Below are 26,161 nucleotides of genomic sequence, written 5' to 3'. Positions count from 1 at the left end.
TTTACTCCTTTCCAAATTCAATTAATGACATATCTCCCAAAACAAAAGTATATTTATATCTACCAATCCCAGAAATCTCCAGAATTTAGTGTCTATGTGATAAAACATGTCATCATAACATTAACCAACTGCCTTCCAATATTCTCATAAAAGACTTCAAGTTCAGACCACCAGCATTTAGAGTAAAAAGTTACTAAATATTGTGCTATTGGTAAAATCTTTACATTTTTAGGCAACTTCAAGAGAGTACTTTGAAGAGGTATAAATGATTAGCCCAAACGATTTCAGTAAAAATCTTTTCCTCACTTACTTGAATTGCAGTGTTTTCTTCACTGCATCATCTACTCCATGAGTCAAGCATGTATGTAGTTCTTCAAAAATTATTACTGAGTGTTTAGGATATTCCAGGTTCAGTACTGGCCCTGACACAGAGAACATCCACCAACTCAAATTCACTCTTGTGACCTCCCTTCCTAATTATAAGGTAGAAATTAGAGGGACAGGGATATCTAGCCATAAGCCAGAAGCTGCCTTAAAGGGAAGTTAGGAAGAAATGGAGGATGCTTCCTGTTTGCCCAGGGGAAAGGAGTTACAGAAAGGGAGATATTGTGATGCATTTATAGCTCTCTAACTTGTGCAGCTCAGAGCATCATGATACCATTCACTAAACAGGAAACAGGAATGGCAGCTCAGTGTCCCTTCTAATGCTACATTTAACTTGCACTAGAACATTTATGTAGATATTCTAGTAGAGTAAGAGATGTGAGTTGTGAAGATTGCAAGAGTGAAGTGGACAGGAGAGACAGGTTATGTGTTTTGTGTGAAAACGTACAAGACGTTGCACACAGGAGAATAGAGAGTCAGATCAGGGAGACCAGCTTTGAGACTGGCAGCAATTAGAGGAACACACCTCAGAATTTAAATTCTTAAAAATTTGAAAGGAACTTCTTTCGGAGGAAATTCTTACAGGAATTTAACAAGCACTTTCTTTAAGAGGAAATACTTCTGAATTTGGTAGGACACAGTAGAAAACACAAGAAAGACCTGTCTAAGCATAGCTCCCCCTTCTGCCCAAACCAGAACGTGAAACAATGCCTTGGTGTAGGGAGTTTATTTTGATAACTTATTCCAAAAAAATAGGGGCAGAGGACTGGGAAAAGTCAAACAAGAAGAAGAGAAACCAATTCCAGTGTGGCTTCTTAAGCTCATCACCATTATGGGCAACAGCAACTTGGGCCTTTTGGAAAATACTCAGAGCATACCTCAAAGTTGCCCGACCCTTAAGAAAGAGGAACAGGATGTTTATCTTTAAACTCTTGACCCCCACTGACAAGATGTGTCCTTTGCATTGTTAATTCCCTTGCATTTTCAGACCTATACTTGTTTAGAAGGACTGTAAATGTTTCCATAAATATCTTGTATAGTAGAAGAAAGGAAGCCTTGGGATAGATACAGATATATGAAAGGGAAATGCTTTTGATTTACCCGTATGAACAGCTGGGTGCTGCAGGAACAAGAAAGCCCAAGAAGAGAGGAAATGTGATACAAAAAATGGGAAATGTTTAAACCCATTTATTTACAGTAAAACTCATATTGCCATTAATTCTTACTACCCTTCACTTCAAACACAGCTATCCCATAATTTTTACCACTTTCTGGAGCAGTTCAGGAAGTGCCATTTGTAAATGTCTTTAGTTGCATGATCATGTCTGCCTTGAAGTTTTGACTTGACCCAAAATGTATACCTATAGTGGTCGTTTTGACTTTTGGGAAGAGTCTGAAGTTGCATGATGTTGGATCTGTTCAATAAGGTGGATAATGACACACCATGATCTTTTCATTTTATGTAAATTGCTGTAAATTTGTCTAATTGATTCAGGGCATGGAGCAACCAACAAAAGACAGTCACACAAAAGAACTTCCAGAATTGCTTCAGAAAATGTCAAAAAAGCTGGGATAAATGTACTTGAAGGAGAAGAAATATATTAAAGGGAATTAATGGAAATGTAAAAATTGTACTGTAATAATTTTTTATATAATACTTTACTGTTTTTGATCAGCCCTTGTAAAGGTAGTATATAAAAAGTTTTTACATGTCCTATTTTTATCACCTTCACACACACACTTCATTGCAACTGTGTGCAATCTCTAAAAAGAAAATTAAGTATGCAAGGGTAGATCTAGCTAATGTCCTCTTCATGCTCTTGTTAATACTTAATCATATTTTTCTTCTACCACATTTTCTATATTTTCTTTTATCAGCATTTAAATGAATTTATCTTGCTTTCTTACTGATGAGATGACTTTATCTATAAAGAGAAGGAGCTTATAGCCATCTTCACTTTTGTGGCCTTATGACTGTCATAATTGGTGATTTACAGTTTTCTCTAGGCAACAGTTAAGTTTTCTCCTTGAAATCTTCTTGCCACTAAATGGTTGGCTGGAATCCTCAAGGGATGGAGCCAGAACAAAGTATAAGTTGTGGTTTTTACTGTGAGAAGTTAGACTGTTGGCAATGCCAACAGTTAGGTCAGTGTTAGTAAGAGGGAGCCTATTTAGTTAGGTAGATTTATGCCCAACTTCTGGCCCTGTTATGAAGTTGTAACAGTCTGAATCTAATCAGTGAAGATGGGAAAAGTTTAGTGTAAAAAATGATCAAGTTTAAGTGAATATTTGAGTAATGAAAGATTGGCTAGAAAGAAATAAAGAATCCTAGAGAATATAGGACTAGCAGATGAAAGGGATAGCTACCTCCTGTAGGGTTGAGAGAGGGAGATGGAGATCCTCCAAAGACCTGCAGACCCTAAGGTTAACATCAGGATGTTGTTGGCAAGGACAGGCTGTGGCTCACTGGATAGCAGTGAAGTCATCGTGGCATCATACTGGCACAACTTGCTGGGAATTGGTCCTCTAACACGTTCCAGCAATCCATCCTCTAGGATTATGAGAAATTTTCTTCATGTAGAGGTACATTCTTAAGATATTGAGTTAGAAAATCACCAGAGAGAAGGGAAACTGTTGCCTACTGGGTGCTGTGGGGAGCCCTGCATGACCAAACCTGGAAAAGCTAGGAAGATAGGAAAGCCTGCTGAACCAGTACAATGGGATAAAGAATGTAGGGGATTTAGCTGAGTGGCATAAGTGCCTGCCTAGTGAGTTCACGGCCACCAGTTTGATGCCTGGTACAAAAAAACAAACAAAACAAAACAAAAACAATGAACACTGTCTCATCCCGCATTGTCTCTCCTATCCCCTACACCAACCAAACAGAACACTGAGCCACTGGCAAATATATAATAATTAAAGGAATCATATACTTTTATAAAGACAAAAAGAAATGATTTTTAGTTGAGAGGCAATAAATACAAGAACACATGGCCTCACTGCTTATAGGTCCATGGTATAAACACTGAGTCTCAAAGAAGAGAGACACAGTGACTTTTATAGGACAAACTGACATAATCTCTTTGGTTTTTCAAGTCTTCTGGGAAGGATAATCATTGATAGACATTAACACAAATATATCAATATTCCCAATCTTGGAGTCCATTCGCGATTGTCCATCCACACGCATTTTCCCCAAGCTTGCTCATTTCCAGGCTTCTAGCATTGCTCTCTTCCATCCACAGCTAAGTGATTCTTCTCTTGCAAAAACTGACTTCCTAGGTCTACTTCATTCAAATCCATCTTCCCACAGGTAAATGAACAAGTTATTCACAGCATGCAATTCCATTCACTGGATTTGTCTTCACAATTGCCCTTTAGGGTCACCTCCAAGTTGGGCTATAATGTAGTAATAGACTTAAAATGTCAAGCATTACTCATCTATGACTCAGACCCACATGTCCCTTTTCTATTAGTGGGCTATGGGGAAGCCTCAGGTGCAAAATGAGAAAAAGAGTCTGCAAAACTATAACAGTTGTCATTGGAGTCTGGGACCATCCTCCTGAAATTTACCTGTGCATTGCAAACTCACTAAGATGCATTCTCAATGAATCACCTCTATCCTATGGTGGCCTGCTGTAATAGAAGTCCAGTGCATGAGTTGTTAGACTTGTTAACATCTAGATCATGATGGTGTTTCTGATCTCTTAGTCATCTAGTTACCATGGTGAGGCCTTCAGCTATAAATGACCCCAGTGGCATTCCAAGAATTGCTTTCAAAAGATGACTAGTTCTCTGCAATAGAGAGCAGATGCTGCTTCAGATTCTGGCAGTTACCAAAAGGCCCTGATAAAGCTTACTAAAGATACGTACAGAGTTTTCTCCACCATCAGGGCCTCTAGTATCAAAAACTCTTCTACTTCTGGGTCACATGACACATGGCCACTGCTGCTTAGTACATCAATTTCTGTAGTAAAAAAGAGCCAAGATGAAGTAAAACTGTAAAAACAAAACATGTCAGGTCCAAGGCAGAAAGGAAAGCAACAGAATCCACAGAAACGACCCAGGAGCCAACTATCAAAACATACTTTAAATTAAAATGCAACTGTGAATTATGTTGGACAGCAAAGAAATTGGATACGGTTTTGAGCTGAAACCTCTCAGATTTGTGATATCAGCTGCTTACAAGCTGGTGCGAGCTGTACGAGGCAGATCTTTCCCTGTCTAAAGCTCAGTACTATAGCAGGACTGGTGAGTTACAAGCACCTCATACTTTTAGTCCTCTCAACACTTTGAAATAGACAGGAGAGGCCTGGGGCAGCTGGATGTCCTGGAACAATCCCCACAATTTATTATACTCTTGTGTACTATGGTGTGAAAAAAAATGTGATACAGTGGAGTTGAAGAGGAAATGAAATGTATCTGGGAAAATCTTTTTAAAAGCCAACTAGAAGAAATACCCCATTGCTGGCAGAAACTTAAATTAAAGAAGGTTTGGTTGAATATTTACAATATAATCTCCAGGTGCTTACCATAAAAAAGGCAACAAAAAATAATAGCCATTAGAAAAACAGAAACAAGAAAAACAGAAATGCCCAGAAACAAAGTCAGATATGAAGGAAGACATTTTAGTAACCACCTGTTACACTGGTACATTATCTTCTCATGCAATGAAAAATTCCTATACAGGGAGGAGTTTTTAAAATAAGGTTTCAGAACACAGTTTTTAAATTTGGACTATGTCCTTATTTTATTAGTACATGTTTGCAATACATGATGTTTACATTCCTTATTGGGAGTTGGTATGTGTTTGTAGCACATCTCAATTCCTTTTTCTATCCCCCCCTCCCTCCCTCTTGCTCTATCTCTTGACTAACTGTATTCTTTATGTGACATCTCAAAGAGGTCCTGTCTCCAGTGGGTTCTGAAGCATGACTTGACTGGCATTAAACAAGATACTCTTAGAACTTCATGGTTGTTTTGTTTTGTTGTTTTGAGACAGGATCTTCCTATGTTTCTGAGACTGGTTTCGAGCTTCGGGGCTCAAATCACCACCCTGCTTTAGCCTCCTGAATACGTGGGACTACAGGCATGAATCATTGTGCTGTGCTAATGTGTTCTGCTTTTAAACTGTGCCTTCAATATTAATTCAAGTTTTGTGGAAATAAAATATAAGGCTTAGGCCACTAGTGCTCCAGTCAGCTTAATGAAGCTTTAAACAGTTAAATCAAACTTCAACAATATCCAGGACAGACAAAAGACCTAAAAACTAGCAACAATATATTAAAGAGACAAAGTCATGCTAACCTCATGTAATAACTTGATACATTCGGAGAAGCTTTTGTGATTAATCTTACCTGATATTCTATTTTGATTGACTGATTATATATTTATTACTTGAAAATGTATTGGTTGCTTCTGTCACCGCATCAGTTTTGCTTGGATCAGTTTTCTGAATTGATTGATATAACTGGGGGCTTATAGACCAGTATGCTATTATATAAGATACTTGTTTTCAGTCTTCTTTTGTTGTGGCTACATTTGATTCTTAAAGCAAATAGCTCTGTAAATGTCTCCAAAAGACTTTCTCTGAAAAATTTTGTAGTGTTTTTAAAAATTAGTATGCATTTACTTTTGTTATCCAGCATATGTTATAATATCAACTTACATAATAATACATTAATTTAATATAATAGCCAAAACAGAATATATTGCACATATGTATGTATATATTTTCATATTAAACAATTGCTATGTATTATAGGCACATGCATTACACATTGTTCCAAACTTATATTTTGAATAGACAAAGCTGACAAAAGTTCTAAAGATAGGACAATTTTCTATTTCACACTGTAGTCAAATTCTTCTTTCATGATCTATCTTGACACATTGTTTTTAATCTCATGTTTCTGCCTTTCTGTTTTGCACACTGACACTTTATTTTATTTGGAAAATGCATCTTTTCTTGTTTATTTATATAACCTGGTGTTACTGTCTTTACACCGTGGATAGCTTATGAGAATTCCTCAGTCCTTGCCAGTTGAGAAGCACACGAGTCTCTATCCCCCAGGCAACTAAACTGAAATCAGGTTACTGTAATATAATAAATACAGTGTGCTAGTAAATATGTAGGACAGTAAGCAATATGACAGCCACGGTGAAATACTACAACAAAAACAATTTTCCCCCAACTCAAAGAAAAACAAGGTTAATTAGCAGAAGTGATAGGCATTACAGGATGACAAAGTTTCATGGGAATAGGGGAAACATAAGAAAGAGATGATAGGTGCCTGGCAATAGCCTCATTCACAGGGAACAAATTAGCTAGAATTGTGAGCTATTAAGACTAAAGAGATTGTTTGGCCTGTTTCCATCGTTACATAGAATATGAGTGGGAAGACAGGGGTTAGTTGCATTGTTTATAACATCAATTAATGAAGTGAAACTTTACATTGGCCCCTCCCAAGGAAAAATTATGTAAAAGTATCTTTTTAAGAGAAGTAATTAAGTTTTTTTAAAACAAAAAGGTTTTATTTTTAATTTTTTAAATTGCAAATTGACAAATTATAGATGTTTTTATGGGTCAAAAATTGCTGATAGTTATAAGTGCAATGTAGAATAACTAAATCAATAATCATCATCTCATCATGTCAGCTACTTATGCTTTTGTACTGAGATCATTTGAAGCATTCTTTCCTAAAGATTTTAAAATGTATAACACATTGCTATTTACTATTTTCACCATGTCATATATAACAGCATTTGGGATTTTCCTTAAGAACAAATACTCTCCACTTTTAGAGACTGAACCTACCACAGAGAGTCTGGTAAGAACATGCACAATAATTTACATTAAGTTCTTTGCATTTGATAGATGATAACAATTATTTTCTCGCTCTGGAGATAGTATACAAGCATATAGATTTATTTTCGTGCATGTTTGTACCTATGGGTCATAGGAAAGTGAATAACATATATTCATACTGGTAAGTCTTTTTAAAGCAAAAACACAACTATATATTCGCACATAATAAGAATACAATTTTTTTAACTAAAAAAACGGTTTTAAGTGTATAAAGTGTTAATTCTGTTGTCGTAGGGCCAAATTTTTAAGAGTATATTAATGATTAGATTCTATGTGACACAACTACTGATAATTTATTGATCATAAATGTAAAATATTAGTCTCTAAATTTTATCTGTCATTTTAAATTGCATCGGCCAAGGCCTGTGCGCTATTAAATCCATTGCGCTTAAAAATATTTCCTCATTAGTGACACTGTGGTAATTACTGCTTTCATTTTGTTTTGTATTAATAAATTTTGTATAAAATTCAATATCTGTTGCTGCTGATTATTTTTAGTCATGCAAAGGTGAGCAAAAAGATTCGCTGAAATATGATGACCAAATCTCAGATAAGAAAAGGTTCTGCCTTGAGTCTCTGAAAAATAAGAAAACTTCTCACAGTGAGTTTATTTTATATAAGATCTAAATTGATATAAGTGGACATGTGGACGTATGTTTCACATTATTATTACTTATTATTTTAAGCATAAAGAGAAGTAGAAAAACATTATACTCTACTCTAATAAAATATAGATCTTGACTCTAAAAAACCAATCATTGCTACCTAAAAAGAGAAGAAATATGCTTTTGAGATGATTCTCATCCATAAGCTTCTCGTCATTCTCTAAATTTTTAGTACATTACTTTCTACTAAATCTTGAGGTTGTGAATCATTGAGGTTTGATTTTATTAAGTATTTCTTTGCAAAAATAATCATATTTTTAATTTCTCCAAGGGTAAAACTCTAATGCATCATTCTTCCAACACTCAATATATATTTCTATAAAAAATTGACTCACATACTGGAATGTTAGTATTATTATTTAATGGAGTTACTGATTTTCACTTAAAACTATGTGTCTTTCTTAGTTACAATAGATTCTCATAATTTTTCATTTTAATATAAAGATATCCAGGTATTTATATATTATATTTTTATGTATAATTGATTTCTCTTTAACTTATTGATTATATTTCTCAAATTACTTATACAACCATAAAAGTTGACTAAATTATTAACATTGGCAACTGTCTTCACACAAAGACACTTGTATTTATGTGGAAATGTAATGGTATTACTATAAAGTTTTTTTTAAAAAACTTTTTTTAAAAAAATATTTTTATACCTATCTGATTTTATAGTTCTTGTCAATGAAAAATACCAGTTTATGTTAGATGGAGTAATATCCCTATATTCTCTGTCATAAAAAAAGGATCAAACACTTGCTTAGTAAACAGGGAACATTTTCTCAGCTGATGTTCCTTTGCTTTAGTGGCTATTACTCAACATTAAGATTTTTGTGTTTATAAAACTAATACTCACTGTACAGTATCAGCCAGTATTGTCCAAGCACTAGAGTACTGGCCAAGTACTTGCCCAAGAGTATTAGCTAAGATGTCTAAGAATTCTCCAAGCTTTTTAAAACCCTTTCCTCCTCTATCAATAGCAATTGGTGTAGGTTTATTTTTTAATTACTCATAAAATAAATCTTTATGCTATTCTCACATGGCATTTTAGTATTTTAAACTTGTCTGAAAGAGAATATGTTTATTAGAAAATACTTTCAGGTAGTTCTCAAACTAAGTTCTGAAAACAATGAACACTGTCTCTCTAATCTTCATGGACAAGTTAAAGAGGAGAAGGTTTTAGTTAAGATCTGTGATGGCAGTTCTATAGCCTACATGGGGCATCCAATAAACATTGTGAATTGAAGACTCAAGACAAGACAAAAGAAACTGGCCTTCTTGATGGTGGTTATAACTGTAAAACTCAGTCTTTTAATAAACACTATTGATAATTTGAACTAAATATACTAAGTATATTTTACACCACTAGTTTTGCTGCTTATACATCTCATTACAAACTAGTGCTTCTAAATGGTTATCTAGAACTGATTGCAGATTACAGATCATGTGTATCATATGCTCTGTATAAAAGCAACGAATTTGAAAATGCAAAACAAATTGAATCATTATATTTGGGAAGCCTGACTACATATTTGTTTATCAACTTTCTTTGCAACATAATCTTCAAATTACTATATATATATATATATATATATATATATATATACTTGAAAAGGGGATAAAAGAAAATAATGACTATTTTTAAATCAACCTTATAGAATGCACTCATAAAGCCAAAAGAAAATAACAACAAAGTTAAGTGACTAGCAAAACAGGACTGCTTATCTGATAGAAAATTTGTGGTTTCTTTTTATTTTTGTGCTTTGTTTCTGTTTATTTTCATATGAGAACATAAGGTGTTATTTATGTTTTAATAGCAAATAAAAAGCATTTACTCCAAGAAATATATTTCCAAGTCCACAAATTTTTTCACACAAAAGTAAGGCCATGAGTTCATGGTTACATTTTAGCCCATAATTGTCAAATATTAAAATTCATGTTATTATAGTTATTTCCAAATTCATAAAAAAAAATGCTTTAGTGTGTAATGACCTAGAGAACTATGTAATGTAACACATAATTACAGTCCTCCTGAAAGACTGAATTACAGGACAAAGTTAAGAATCTTCTCTACCATGCCTGGAATAGCCACATGGTTTCCCCCATTTCACAGCTAATCAGAGACACTACTTTTGGGTTTTATCAAGAGAAGCCAAAAGATGAACTGATTCAAATGCTTTGATATAGATTCAAACACAGGTTGTATGTGACAACACAATTTAATATTTTAAGTTCCTCATGTATACATTTCTCATAAATTAACTGTTCAAATAAAATACATTTGATTTATAATAAAAGATATAAAGAAGAACACTTAGAAAAGGGACGAAAACATAGCAATCAATTCATGAAGGAATGGACACATTTGGAAAGACAGACTGAATTAAGTACTTCATTTCACCAAAGAACTCACTTGCAAACCAAATGAAAACTAATTCTAAAAGACTGATTCATCCAGAAAAGCCACTTTCCCCCTACATTTTAGTACCCAAAGCAAAGTTTTAAGTATTAGAACTAATGAGTACATTTGTAAGACATATAATTGCCATAGGATCTGATAAACTACAAGTATTCTAACATTATTTACTAAGACAGCCACTAGTTCCAGGTAGACAGGCTCAGGATGTTTGGGAGCCTGAGAAGTCTCATCATCTGGCATCTGGTAGCTGGCAACTGAGATGAGTGGGGCAGTGTTCAATCCAGCTCCCAAAGCCAGCGGATCAGGGTTTCTGATGGTATAAATCTCAGTTCAAGGGCAGTGCAAGGGCAAGAGCAGGTGAGATGGCTGTCCCAGATCAAGCTGTAAGGCAAGAAAAAAATGAAAACATTTATTCTTCCTTCTCTTCAATTCTTGTCAGATCCTTTATTGATTAGATGATGCCAAGCCATAAGGGTGAGTTGACACATTTGAAGTTAATTTTGTTTGGAAAAGCTCATAGACAAACTCAGAAATAAATAATCTTTATTTATGTATTGATGTTCTGTGAGTGGCAAAAACTTTTTAAGTGTTAATCATCACAGGAACTTTTTAAGAATAAGGGCATGACATTGTATTTACCCTCTACATGATTATTATTTCCTGTAGAAGTTAAGCAAACATACAGAAGATATGAACACTATTTTGTATTCAATCATTGACACATTGCTTCTTTTTATTTAAGGAGAAAAAAGATAGGAGATAAAAAACAAAGCAGTAAAAGTGTACAAATAATACAAGATTTCAAGAAAAAAAATTATACATTAAGAAATCACTAGTTAATAGGCCTCACACAGTCATCCTAGAAACAGTTGTCCAAATTACAAAATTAAAGCATATAAAGTGGACATTCATACAGTGAGATTGCAGAGACTTCTGTTCAATGATCCAACAAAAGCTCACTAATATGGTTTTCCATCCTACACACTCAAATATACATGCAGTTATATCCCTTAGACCACCTTCCTTTCCTCTCATTTTTACAATAACAGTCACACTTTTTGGGTTTTTTTATCCCCACAGTTCTGATTACTTTTATTTTTTGAAGAGAATAAAACCTAATTTGACTAAACAAAACAGAGTCGGTTAGAACAGAAGGATGGGCATAGTACATGATGCAAAAATAGAATATCAGGTGATCAAAAATGGTTAACATTATGCCTCTTGTTATTTTTTTTAAAAAAAGTTGCCTATATCATCAGGAATAATAGAATTGATCAAAACAGTACAGAACAGAACCAATAAAACCTACACTGGAGACCTTATAGGACTTCAAAAGAAGATAATAGTCAAGCCATAATGGGCATCATCGTAAATCTTATTGCCTTCAAAGTGGTTGCCTAAACCCTCAAACTTGATGCTATCAAACAAAATAGAATATTGTATAATCAGACAGAATGAGATGGGGAGAGCAATACTGGAGTTCAAATCAGGTTAATAGGAAAACAAAAAAAGTTACTATAGTATATCCCACTATTTTTTAATTTAGTTTTCCCTTAATTAAAAAATGAGAAAAAATAGATTAATTAAAAAAGGGGAGGAGATTGAGATAAAAGAGGACATTGTAACAGAACAACGCAGGTCAGGACTGAACAATTTAAGCATCATTGTGTTTCACCCCCAGATAATCTAACATAATAGTAGTTACCATAGTGTCTCTTTCCTTGAAATATTTGAGTTTAACTTCATATATTATAGCATCAAGCATATCAAGACCGTGTGAAGCCATTCAAGAGAATGAAAGAATTACAGGGTATTTAGAACCAGTTAACAGAAAACGAACATCAGTTTCTATATTATCTCTTTGCCTATAAAAAATTTTGTTTATATTATTGCATATAGTAAAGTATAGTAAGATATGACATGATAAAACCAGTGGAAACCTATGTACTACAGCTTGATGGGACTTCAAAACAAGATGATATTAAATCAGCACTAGCTTTTATGATGTGTTGTTTTCTTTAATATAACTACTCGTACCATCACAGATACTAAAATCGAACAACCTAGGTTAAAACCATTGCAGTTAATGAGTGAAAACATTATATGCCTTCAAACCAATATGATTGAGAATCATGATTACCACATACTTTTATGTATTCTTATCATTTCTTACTCTAGGGAAGCTATTCAGTATTTATACATCTGAGTTTGGTTTATTTCACTTATGAGTATGGTCTCAAGCTGCATCCATTTATTTATAAATGTCTCAATGTGATCATTCTTTATAGCTGAGTAGTATTCTGTTGTATAAAAATACCACAACTTTTTTATCATTCTTCAGTTGATGGACACTTAGGTTGTTTCCAAGATCTGGCTATTACAAATTGTGCTGCTATAAACATAGGTGCACATATATCACTGTGGTATGATGCTTTCCGTTCTTCTGGGAATATGCGTAGAAGTGGAATAGCTGGGTCAAATGGGGCTTCCAGTCCCAACTTTCTGAGAAATCTCCAGACTGACCTCCACAATGGTTGCACTAGTCTACACTCCCACCAACAGTGCAGGAGAGTTCCTTTTTCCCCACAGCCTCTCAGCATTTGTTGTTGGTGGTTTTCTTGATCCTGGCTATTCTTTCAGGAGTGAGATGAAATCTCAGTGTGGTTTTAATTTGCATTTCTCTAATGACTAATGATGCTGAACATTTTTTCATATATTTATTTGATGTTTGTATTTCTTCATCTGAAAATTGTTTATTCATCTCAGATGCTCATTTTTGGACTGGGTCTTTGAATTTTGGGGGTCTGATTTTTTTTAATTCTTTATATGTTTCAGACAGAAGTCCTTTGTCTGAGGGGCAGTTCACTAAGATTTTTTCCCAGTTTGTGAGTTTTCTTTTCACTATGCTAGAGATTTCTTTTGATGTGCAGAAACTTTTTAATAAGAGGTGAACCCAGTTATTGACTCTGGGAAGCATTTCCCATGTGGTTTGAGTCCTGTTCATGAATTCTCTATGTACTCCTATGTCTTCAAGGTTTTTACCCAGGCAGGAGGTATCACAATCCCTGACTTGAAGTTACACTACAAAGCAACTGTAGTAAAATCAACATGGTACTAGAACCAAAACAGAGCCGAAGATCAATGGAATAGATTAGAAGATACAACCACAACTACAAACACACTCAACCACCTTATCTTTGATAAAAGGGCCAAACATGTTCACTGGAAGAATGACAGTCTCTTTAATAAATGATGTTGGAAAAACTGGCTCTCCATATGCCGAAAACTAAAACTAGACCCATGCCTATCACCATGTACTAAAATAAAATCTAAATGGATCAAAGATCTAAATATTAAAACAGAAACACTAAATCTATTGGAAGACACATTGCTTCTTGTATAAGTGCCTTAATGCAGAGGGGAAAGACATCAGTAATGACTGGATAAATTAAAAAGGAAAGAGTTCATGAAAGAGAGTACTGAACTAAACTTTGAATGACTAGAATACAAACATGGGAAAGTATAGGTCCTTAAAAGTAGAAAGAGCACTTCTAAATTAAGAAATTGATTGTATTTAAGTTTCTTGAAAAAGAAAGTGATGAAACAAAACCATATTCTCTTATTTATATCTCCTCAAGCTAAAACATAATTAAATGAATATATATATATGTATATATATATATATACATATATATATATATATATATTTGCAGTTTTCAGTATACAGCCAAGTGAAATAATATTTGCTTCTTATTGTTGCTGTTTAGTATGATCATTTCAATTCACAGGCAAAAACAGGTACCTGGATGTTGTAGTGATTTGTTGCACAAGTGGTATAGAGACCTCCACTTGCCTGTGGGGAAAATAGATCAAATTTCACCCACAGTAGATGCCTAAAACCGCAGACAATACCAAATCCTGCATATACTGCATTTTATCCCAGATATACACAGCTATATGAAAGTTTAATTAATAAATGAGGTGCTGAAACAAATTAACAATAATAAGTAAAAATAAAACAGGACAATTGTAACAGTGCTGGGACTATGACAGTGTTCTGACAATCGGGATTGCAGCTGAGTGACGAAGGAGCGTACGCAGTGTGGCTATGCTGGACAAAGGGATGATTCGTGTCCAGTGTGGGATGGGATTACATGGTGTGAGATTCACCATGCTCCTCAGAACAGTGTGCAATGTAAAACTTGTGAATCAATTATTCTTGTTGTCCATTGACTATTTTCACAGCGAGTTGACTATGGTGCTTGAAATTATGATAAACAAAACTCCAGATAAGGAGGGCTACTGTGTCACTTACAGAGCAAGTGTCGTCCCCCTAGGACAGGAGTGAGCATGGACTGCTCTGAAGTGCCCCTTGGAGTTCTGGAAGCTGGCAGTTTAGACTTAGTGGACCATGTGATGCTCTTGCATACTAATAATTGTTTAAAATGAATAGGAGATTGAGTGGAGAAGAGAAAGGCAACAACCTGGTTTACCAAATCCTAACCCTTCCACCCCCATTCTTATTCCCAGTAGAGGTATTTGTATCCTTCTATTTCAGATGTCAAGCAGCTTGGATTTGAATTCCAACTCTACCATTTAGAAACTGTGAGACCTCTAATCTGCACAACTCCTCTTTCTTAATTTCCTCATTTTTAAAATAGAGCATAACATCTAGATATGAGTTAGATTAACTAATATTTGTAAGGAAATAAAAATATAGCGTAGAGTAAGCACACCATACATGATAGCTCTAATTGCTATTTGACTTTATAAATTCCATTGTCTATTATAGATTTGCTCTTTGGATGTACCATTAAACTGCCTTAGTGACTTTTAATTGTACCTAACTAAGCATTCCAGGTTCTCAGGAACTTAGCAAATGCTATGGAAATAAATCACTTGAATAAGATAAATATGACCAAAAACTAGATATGACATGTTTGTTTTTATATGATCTATCCTAAATCTTATTATGATATTAAGGAAATTAAAATATAAAATGATTTACAAAAGTTTAAATAAAGACAGTGATAAGGGGGAAGATTAAAACAAACAAAAGACTTCAATGCATTTTTTGGAAGGTAAAAAACAGAGACTTAAAGGGGAATGATAGAGTGACAATTCTGAACCACAACTTCCTACAGTGAAAAATGGTTTTCCTCATACCATCCTAGAAAGTTCGAAAGAAGTAGAAGCACTAGTTATTTGTAAAAATAGGGATATGAGAGAGATTGAGAACAGTTCATCTAAGGAATAGCTAAATGTTCATCTTTCCTTGACCTTAGGAAGGTGGGTAACCTCAACACTTCTGTGACCTCCACGGCTTGAGCAACTCTATTCAGATTTTTAAAAAACACAGCAGAGTCTAAACACAGGATATACTAAAAAATTCACTGCATGTATCAGTTAAATTACCAAACTCATTTTTAATGCATGGATTTAATTGAAAGTTTGCCATCCATCATAATCAGATGCTCAGAACTAAATTTCTATAAATATCTGTTAATTTTAAATAACATTGAAATAAAATTTATAATCAATAAAAAAAGTTTCAAGTTATTCAGCCTTTAGCATCTTTGATTAAGTTAGTATTTTACATCATTATACTAGGTGCTACCCAAACAGGATTGCAGGAGAAATCTGAAATAAGTCTTAAGTAGATATGGTTTATGTTCCCTTCTTATCAGATTCCTGGATGGCTTCATTCTGACTAAATAACACAAGAATACAGATGTCTGTTTTGGTTGTTCCTTCTCAGAGAGAGCCTCGGGCAACATCAAATATTATCCCTGTGCACTTCAGGCATCTGTTTGCTCCAGAAATAGAAGTTAGCTGAGAAAAAACATGTAGAATTGGCAGTCAGGTAAGAGGACAGACATCCCGTAGTAACAAAGGTCTATATCCTGCATGGACAGATGGTGAACCCTGTTTAGGTACACAAGAATCAGATAAAGGGAGGTGTAGCTCGGCCCATTCTGACAGCCAGTGACTAGAGGCTCCTGCTTTGCTACTGCTGAGGCATTCACATACACCTTCAAGGACTAACATGCCTGCCGGATGTGGGTACAAATGGAGAAATCCTGAGTTAACTGACCACTAAGGCTGAGATGATTGAGATCACCTGGAATTTATTAGCTATGGTATGGTTACTTGCTTTTAGGGAAAAAATGGGAATTTGAGATACTTAATTAGTTATGGAAGAGTAAATGTCTATATTTTTTTCTAAGACAAAATTGGTTAATATTTGAATGGAAAATTCATACCCACTAGCACTGTTATTCCACCTCTACTGAATTTATACTGGAATATATTGTACCAGTGTTGCATCATGTACCATTTTTGCCTTTTGCATATTTTCAGACCTTTGAAGATATAATTGTTCCTGTGAAAATAACTTTACATCTATGAAGATGAATACAGACTTGCTCTAATTTTAGCCTCCATCTTTCCCCCAAATTCCAAGTGCACTTTCCAGCAGTTTCCATATATAAGCTACTCAAGTTCTCCCTGAGATATAAATTCCAGTTTCTTGTCTTGGTCTTTTAAATTAGGTCTGTATATTTGCAATGGTGAGCTGAAACTTGATGACAATATTTTCCTCAGATTTCTGCCTTTTGCTCAGGGATCACATATACGGCCTTCTCTCCTAGGATCTAGATTTCTGACTTACACGCTGGATTTGGCACCTTCTCTGAACCTGCAGAGTTCTGCACTTAGTTTTGTACTGTGACTTCCTGAATAATCCCTAAGCTTTTCCACCACATCATTGCCTCAAGTGAAAAGCTTGCCTTCTCTCTCTATTCCCGAGCTTTCCTTCCTCTCCCAGGTAAAATATAGCAAAATCCTACAATTATGTATAAAATTCTCTTAAATCCTCATCTTGGGTTTTTCTTCTGAATTTTTCTCTAAGCAAATATCTAGATCCCTCCCTCCTCTCACTCTTTATGTCTCTTTGATGGCTATGTGCTCTTAACTGAGTCTTTACCTATTGGTCTCTACCTTTAAATTCTCACTGTAATAACCCCAAGTTTCAAAATTAGACCCCCAAAGTATCTTCCTACGTGGGGATCTTACTTTCAGTTTCCAGCAATGAAATATAAAATGAATTGCAAAATAATCTTCCCAAAGTTTGTTTGTGTGTTTATTTGTTTATTTATTCATTTTTGGTACCAGGAATAAAATTCAGACCTTGCACTTGTAAACTTCATTTATTTTTAATCTTATTCTGCAAAAGACTTGTGTAGAAAATCCCCCTCCCTGAAAAAAAAGGACATTATTCCCTCCTATTCATTTTGGATGGCTTCTAATTTCCAAAAAACAAAATACAAACACTACTGTTTTCAAAACCATTTCCTTGTCAAATCTACATGACCCTCATTACGGCCTTGCGATGTACAGCACAACATGTGCTCCTCTATCTCTAAACATTTGTCTCTTTCAATATCTGCCTGTCAAAATTATCCTACCCTTTAAATTAAAATACAAAATTTCCTTCTATAATGTTATTACCTGAGCTGCTTCTTTTATCCAGCCCAAGATTTGTTTATATCTTTACCAAACATGAATCATATTCTAACTGCAGAAGACTTATTTGTGCACATTTCCATCATGAGATCATGATTGCATCTAATTATAATTCTCAGGTATTCTCCATGATATTCAAGATATGTGTGCATTATACTTTATAGCTATTCTAAGGCCATATATACTGTCTTCTTTAAATTTTAAAAACAAAACAAAAAAGGGTAGAAATTATACAGAGTTTTAAAATAGTAGAAAATTAACACTAATATATTGCATACTGTTATTTTAGAAGTAGTTGCTTAGGTTACGAGATCTAGGCATAAAAATGATCAAATAATCAGTGACAACACAAACTGTTCTAAATTAACACATAGTAGTATAGTTATCTATCTTGCATACATATACATAAAAATATTTGTACATGTGTACCTACATTTATACATGTGAATTTAATTTATTTCACTTATGAATATGGTTTCAAGTTGTAGCCATTTATTTATGAAAGACTCAAATTTATCTTTCCTTATAGCTAAGTAGTATTCCATTGTATAAAAATGTCACATCTTTTTTATATATTCCATGATTGATGGGCATTAGAATTGTTTCCAAGATTTAGCTATTATAAATTGTGCTGCTATAAACATAGGTGCACATATATAGCTGTAGTATGACATTTTCAATATTTCTGGGAAAATATCCAGAAGGGGATTAGCTGTATTGAATGGAACTTAAAATCCTAATTTTTTGAGGAATCTCCATGCTGATTTCCACAATGTTTGTACCAGGCTACACTCACACCAAGAGTAGAGAAGTGTTCCGTTTTCTTCACAGCCCCACCAACATTTGTTATTGGTTGATTTCTTGATGGCAGCCATTCTTTCTGGAGTGAGATGGGATCTCAGATCTCAGTGTTGTTTTAGTTTTCCTTTCTCAAATGACCAGTGATGGTGAACATTTCTTCATGTGCTTATTTGTCATATGTATTTCTTCATCTGAGAAGTGCATGTTCAACTTAAATGACCATTTCTAGATTGGATCTTCGAATCTGGGAGACCTGATGTTTTTAATTCTTTATATGTTCTAGATATAGATATAGATGATATAGATATAGATATAGATATAATGCCTTTGTCTGAGGGACGATTGGATAAAAATTTTTCCACTCGGGTTTTCTTTTCACTCTGTTGGTGATTTCTTTAGAAGTGCAAAAAGTTTTTAATAAGACGAGATCCCATTTGTTGATTCTTTGAAGTACTTCTCATATGGTTTGCATTTTGTTCATGAACTCTTTACCTAATCCTATGTCTTCAAGATTTCTATCAAACTTGTCTTCCAGTAGATTTAGTTTTTCTATTTTGATATTTAGATCTTTGATTCACTTTGACTTTAGTGAATAGTGAGAGACATGGGTCTAGTTTTAATTTTCAACATGAAGAAAGCAAATTTTTCCAGCACCATCTATTGAAGAGGCTATCTTTCTTCCAGTGAATATATTTGCCCCTTTTGTCAAAGATAAGGTGGTTGAGTGTCTTTGTAGTTGTGTCTGCATCTTTTAATTTGTTCCATTGATCCTCAGGTCTGTTTTATTTATTTCTTTTTTTTTTTTTGCCAGCTGATTTTTTTCACAGTAGCTTTGTAGTATAATTTCAGGTCAGGGATTACGATTCCTCCTGCCTTGCCTTTGTTTCCAAGGATTGTCTTTATTATTCTAGGTCTCTTCTGTTTCCAAATGAATTTTAAGAATGTTTTCTCTAGGTCTGTGCATTATGTTAAGGGTAGTTTGATTGGTTTTTCATTAAATGCATGTAACAGTTTTGGGAGTATGGCCATTTTCACTATGCTGGTTATTCCTATTCAAAAGCAATAAATATCTTTCCATTTTCTGATATCCTCTTCAATCTCCCTTTTTAGAGTGTTATAGTTTTCAATGTACAGATATTTTACATCCTTTGTTGGACTGATCCCTAAGGATTTCATTTTTGGGGATGCTACTGTGGAAGGTGTTATTTCCCATAATTTCTCTTGCACTAAGATTGTGGCTTTTGTAAAAGAATGCTATTGATTTCTGAGTGTTGACTTTGCATCCAGATATGCTGCTAAATGTGCTTATTAACTCTGGTAGTTTTTTAATGGAGTTTTTGGGGCCTTCTAGGTAGAGTATCATATTATCTACAAACAGTGATAATTTAACTTCTTCCTTTCCTATCCTTATTCCTTTTATTTCTCTCTTTTCTAATAGTTCTGGCTAATGTTTCCAGAACTATATTTAATAGGAGTGGTCATAGTGGAAATCCTTGTCTTGTTCCTGTTTTTAGAGTGTAAGCTTTCAGTTTTTGCCCATTTAGTATGATATTGGCTGTTGATTTGTCATAGATGGCTTTTATCAGATTGAGATAGAGAGAGAATCTATTCTGATTTTCTGTATGGTTTTGTCACAAACAAGTGTTGGACTTCATCAAAAGCTTTTTCTGCATCTATTTTATATATATTATATTATATTATATTATATTATATTAGTATACCAGAATTTTAGAAAAGAAAATATGGAAATACAACTTTTCACCTGCCCAGGTTTTCCCCACTCCAGTTAGCATGAAGCTCAAGAAAATACTAACATGTTTGCGGTTCTTGTCTTTAGCACGTATTCCAAAAGACATCTTAGTACCATCAGCTTGTCACTGGGGCATGCTTTAGAAGGTATATATTGTCTCCAGATCATTTTAACTCTGGTTTTCTCCTCATCTCTGCTTCCTAACCTCCATTAGATGAGCAGCTCTGCCCCACCGCATCCTTTCTGCTATAATTTTTTGACTCACCAAAGGCTAATGACAATAGATCCAGTTGAGTGTGGATTGAAACCTCTAAAACTATGAGCCAAAGTAAGTTTTTTCTCCTTTAAATCATTATTATCAGATGTTTTGTCACAGCAACAGAACATTAATTAACACAGGTGAGAAAGTACAGTGATACCTGGGTTGTCAAACTCAATTCAGTCCAAATCCATGTTTGAACACTGAAAAGTTAGAGAACTGAATATATTTTTTCCAATAAGATATAATGGAAAACGAAATAATTGGATCTGAGCCCCAAAAATCATACTTATAAATTCATTTTTCCATAACTTTAATAAATATTACAATGATTTCTTTAACTCTAAAATGGGTCTCACATTTTTTCTCTTAGTTTTATTGCTGGTGTTATTAATTTCCTGTGGCTTCATGTTCACAGTATTTTCTGCAAATAAAGCATCAAAAAAAGAAAATGGTGACGAATGTTTTAACACGCTATTTAAGTTGTGTGGGTGAGAGTGGAACTTATATGGAAGAATCACCTCTTTGTGTCCAGGCCAAGGTGTGATTCCGTCTTGGCATCTACAGCTATTTTTCAAATCAGATTTTAAGTTTGACTATCAAGCAAAGTTATGAACACTGGAAAGATTTTTTTGTAAAACTCTGCCATTTGAGTAGTGAAAAGTAAGAACTTGAAACTATTCAGCAACCAAAGCATCACCATAGTTGAAATGAAACTTGGCAAGTGTTTGACTTACATTTGAGCAATACTACATTTGTTTTTGTTTACTGATTAGGAATATATGTAGCTTTCCAAACTTCTAATATTTATTCAGTAAATGGGCTTATATAAGTATGAGTAGTTTCTTGAACTCTTTTAAAGTTTTTATTATGAAAGCATGGCTACTTTAAGTATCCATTAAATATTCATAATGCATTTGCGAGACAACTCTATTGAGCCAGAGCTCCATCCTCATGCTGTTTAACATATTTTTCATATGTTTCTAAAGGAATATATTAGTGAAGTGGATCTTTTATATTTTTCACATTCTATTGATAGAAGGAATTATATTAAAATAGAGTGTAATACCATGGCTATTCACAACTCAGTAATAGAAAGTTTGATCAAATAAAAGTTAATGGGCTTGGGATGTAGCTAAATGGTAGAGCATTTGTCTAGAATGTGCAAATCTCTGGATTCAATCTCCAACAAGAAGAAAAGATGAAAGTAAAGAAGGGAGAAAAGGAATGAAAGTAAAAGAAGAAAAGAAAAGAAAAGGCAAAGATTCAGAAATCAAAGTTGCTTATATTACTGTAGATTTTTCTTGACACTTCCTGTACAAAAAGACTTTGAGAGAACCAGGTCAGTAGAGCATTTTCAAATTTTGTTACGACTGCTTTCTCTTTAGCCTCACCTCAAGGGAACTTGTGAGCTGCCTGGTTTTGCACAGGATTAGTATCCTACTATATTAGCCAGCTTTCCTGTTGCTGGGACACAATACCTGATATCCACAACCTAAGGGAAAAGAGTTTAATGTAACTAATAGTTTCCAGGGGGTTCAGAATGTGATTGATTGGCTCTAAAGCAAAAATAGTTAAAAGGAAAGGTGTGGTGGAGCAAAGCTAGCTAGTTCATGATGACTGGAAAGCCAAGCAAGAGGCAGCACCTGAGCGGAAGGGATGAGGGAACAGATATAGTAGTCCGGGTCACACAGAAATGTGCTTTACCAATATCCTGTGTGTGTTCAAAATCAATTAAGTTGACACAGTAAACCTTAATCCTTCTCTCTTACCCATGAGTGTCATAAAATTGAGTAAAGATTCACTTGGTTTTGACGACTTTGGAAATCACAGTCACTACTGTGCTCTGTGTAGTTTTATACAATTTTGTTATGTTTGATACTATTGCATATGAAGTTATACTCAACTGTTTCAAAGAAAGTGACATTGTGGTAGTTACTGTTAATTACGGGTTGTCTTCTAGTGAAATTCTGTGTTGCTTACATTGTACTGTTCTGATCTGCTTTGTTATATCCTGTTTTGTCTTAATCTCTTTAAAATAAAATTTAAAAAAGAAAAGAAAATGAAAATTTATGATTAGAGCTTTGAAATACAGGCTTACCATCCAAGTCCAAATGATAGTTCTGGAAACCTTTCACATGATTGTCTGTATTCTGAATTGGTGAATTACTCCGAAACTTAAGACAGCAGTAATACACAAACTCAATGCATGAAGCAATCTTTATGAAAAAGTACTATTCATAATAATAGAGTAATGGCTGGGAAACCTGGGACACCCAGACCACCACTGCAGGCCTGCCCTTGGGGAAACCTGCCGCCTCTGCTACCTAGTACTGCAACTTATCTTTGAATCCAATCTCTTCTCCCAGAACCTTAGACTACAACGGATTACAACACTGGCTCAATGGGAGATTCAAGAACCCCTCACCCAAACAGAAGACATCAGCAGGCTCCAGTCAGTGTGGGGAGTTTGCTCCTAAAATAGAGGTCTGCAGGTAAATAGGAGTGGAAGTGAAGCTCCTTCCAACTGAAAGAGCTTGGCAAACCTGGCAAGAGAGGGGGTAATTCCCTCCTCCACACAGAGAACATCAGACAGATTGAAGAATGCACCAATAAGGCCTCCCCCAACTTGGAGAAAATTAAAAGTTCTCATGAGACACACAGTGTCACAGTAAGGCTTCATCTGACACAAACACTATTGATGGGGAGTTGGTGACCTGCAACAACCTGACGAAATAGCCACAGCAGGAACTAAGAGTTGACTTACATCAATACTTCTAGGCTAGTTAGCCCAGGAAGAACATAAGATTCACCCAACAGGCCCTACAGGATGAATTCAGGTATCTGGCTCTCCTCTTCATTGTGGTACCCAGCAATTGGACATACATAAACCACAGAGTAGGATCCTAAAATTCACACTACAGACAGTTGAGACTGTTGGGATTAAAAGACCAAATATTTACACAAAAGGTGAAAATAACAAAACTAAAAGACAAAATGCAATCTCAAACATGTAGTCCATCAGGAACAAGTACAGACAACATTGAAATAGAAGACTTTAAAAGTCATACACCAAAAATCTCTGAAAAAAATAGCAAATAAAGTAAAGAAACAAGTTCATGAGGCTACAGAGGGAATCAAATTATAAATAATGTCTTATGTAAAGACAGAAATAAATTAGTTGCTCAACATAGCTAGAGAAGAAATAGATAAAAAATATAAAGCATGGGAAATTGATTGAAACTTTGAATGAGCAATGTAGAAAACAAGCAGAATCCATGAAACAAATTCAAAGAGATATCCAAGGAACAAAAAATTCTATTGAAAGCTGGAAAAACCATTTAAATGAAGCCTAGGATAAAATTTCAGACCTTGAGGACAGGATCACAGATAGTGATCATGAAAGGGTAGAACTTATAAAACCAACAAAGCAGCATAAAATGACAACCCAGAAGCTTCAAGATGATGCCAAGAGAAAAAATATAAGACTTGTAGGCATCAGTAAAGATTCAGGAGTCAATGTAAATGACATAACTAAACTATTCACAGAAGTAAAAACAGAAAACTTCCCAACATGGGGAAAAAATTCTGCTATACAATTAAGTGAGGCATACAGAATGTCAAACAGTCACAACCAACATAAATCTACACCCAGACATATAATAATTAAGATCCTAGACATACAGCATAAAAGCAGAATACTAAAAGCTGTCAGAGAAAAGACATAACTCACATATCAAGGAAAGCCTATTAGAATCATGGCAGACTTTTCAGCACAAACCTTCAGATTAAGACGAGCTTAGAGTGAAGTATTTCAAGCCCTAAAAGAAAACAACTTTCCACCTAGACTAATGTACCCAGAAAAATTGTCTTTCAAATTTAATGGAGAAAAAAGATCCTTCCATGACAAAGAACAACTGAAGAAATTCATGTCCACCAAACCAACCCTAGAAAGACTATTGAAAGACATTCTAGGTAGAGATAAAAATGACCACAATCTCCAGAATAACAGAAAGAAACCACCAGGCTGGACAAGAAATTAAACAAGGGAGCATAACAGGAAACCAACAGCTGGAACACAACATAGCAAAGTCAAGCCAGTACATATCAGTGATATCCATAAATGTAAATGGCCTCAATTCACCAATCAAAAGAAACAGATTGACAGAATGGATCAAGCAACAGGATCCCATAACATGCTGTATACAAGAAAAACATCTGACCCAAAAAGAAACTCAGAGATCAAAAGTAAAAGGACAGAAAACAATATTCAATGCAACAGGAATCCAGAAAAAGCAAGGTTAGCTATTCTGTTTGCAGACAAAGTAAACTTCAATCTAAAATGATTAAAAGAGATAAAGAAGGCCACTATATACTTGTAAGAGGAAAACTACAAGATGAAGGACTAACAATTATAACTATATATGTACCAAATACAGGAGCATCCAAGTATATAAGACAAATACCAATGGATATGAAAAACTAAAAGCACAAGAACACAATTGTAGTAGGAGACCTTAACACCTGACTGTCACAAAGAGATAGATAAATAGACAAAAAAAAAAATCAGCAAAGAAATAACAGAACTGAATCATACCTGTGAGCAAATGGACTAGTGGATGTTAACAGAGTGTTCGACCCAACCACATCAGAATACACAATCTCAGCTGCACATGGAAGATTCTCCAAAATAGGCCATGTATTAACCCATAAATCATTCTTAACTAAATAGAAAGGCAGCAAAATTATACCATGCATAATATCTGACCATAGTGCACTAAAATTGGAAATCAATGGCAAAAATCCCTGTAAAACCTGAATAAATACATGTAAATTAAATAACAACCTTCTGAATAACCAGTGGGTTATAAACGAAAGTAGAGATAAAACAATGCCTTCAATACATTAAAAATGTAGATACAACATACCATAACCTATGGGATGCAATGAAAGCAGTCCTAAGAGTGAAATATATAGCAATAAATAGTCACATCAAGAAAACAGAACGAACACAAATAAATAACCTAATGCTATATCTCAAGCTTCTAGATAAGGAAGAGCAATTCAAATCCAAAGCTCATAGAAGAGAGGAAATTGCAAAGATTAGAACAGAAATTAATGCAATAGAAACTTTTTAAAAAAGTACAAAGAATTAATTAATGAATAAAAAAGCTGGTTTTTTGAGAGAATAAACAACATTGATAAACCTCTGGCCACCTTATCAAGCAAAAGAAAGAAAAACACAAATCCAGGAAATAAGTACTGAAAAAGAGGGAAATTATTACAGATCTCATGGAAATTCAAAAGATCATGAACACCTGCTTTGAAAATCTGTACTCACATAGGGTGGAAAACACAGAAGAAATGGACAGATTTGTAGAAACATATGAACTACCAAAGCTCAACCAAGAAGATATGGCAATTTTGAATAACCCAATATCAGCTACTGAAATCAAAAATGTGATTAAAAATTTACCAACAAAGAAAA

General features: G+C 34.4%; 1 long non-coding RNA gene across 1 annotated transcript in view; it reads right to left on the bottom strand.

Annotated features, from left to right (window-relative positions):
• Positions 1-10,120: 10,120 nt before the first annotated feature.
• LOC134475572 (uncharacterized) overlaps positions 10,121-26,161 on the bottom strand; it is a 38,662-nt gene continuing 22,621 nt past the window's right edge. Inside the window, exon 2 of the long non-coding RNA XR_010046740.1 lies at positions 10,121-10,720. This is a non-coding gene — a long non-coding RNA (uncharacterized LOC134475572). The remainder of the gene's footprint in view (positions 10,721-26,161) is intronic.

This window comes from Cavia porcellus, unplaced genomic scaffold, assembly GCF_034190915.1.
Source record: "Cavia porcellus strain 051 isolate PalLab524CR breed Dunkin Hartley unplaced genomic scaffold, mCavPor4.1 scaffold_4, whole genome shotgun sequence".
Taxonomy (NCBI): Eukaryota; Metazoa; Chordata; class Mammalia; order Rodentia; family Caviidae; genus Cavia; species Cavia porcellus.
Note: the sequence above shows the minus strand (reverse complement) of the source record. Positions and strands in the feature narration are given on the sequence as shown.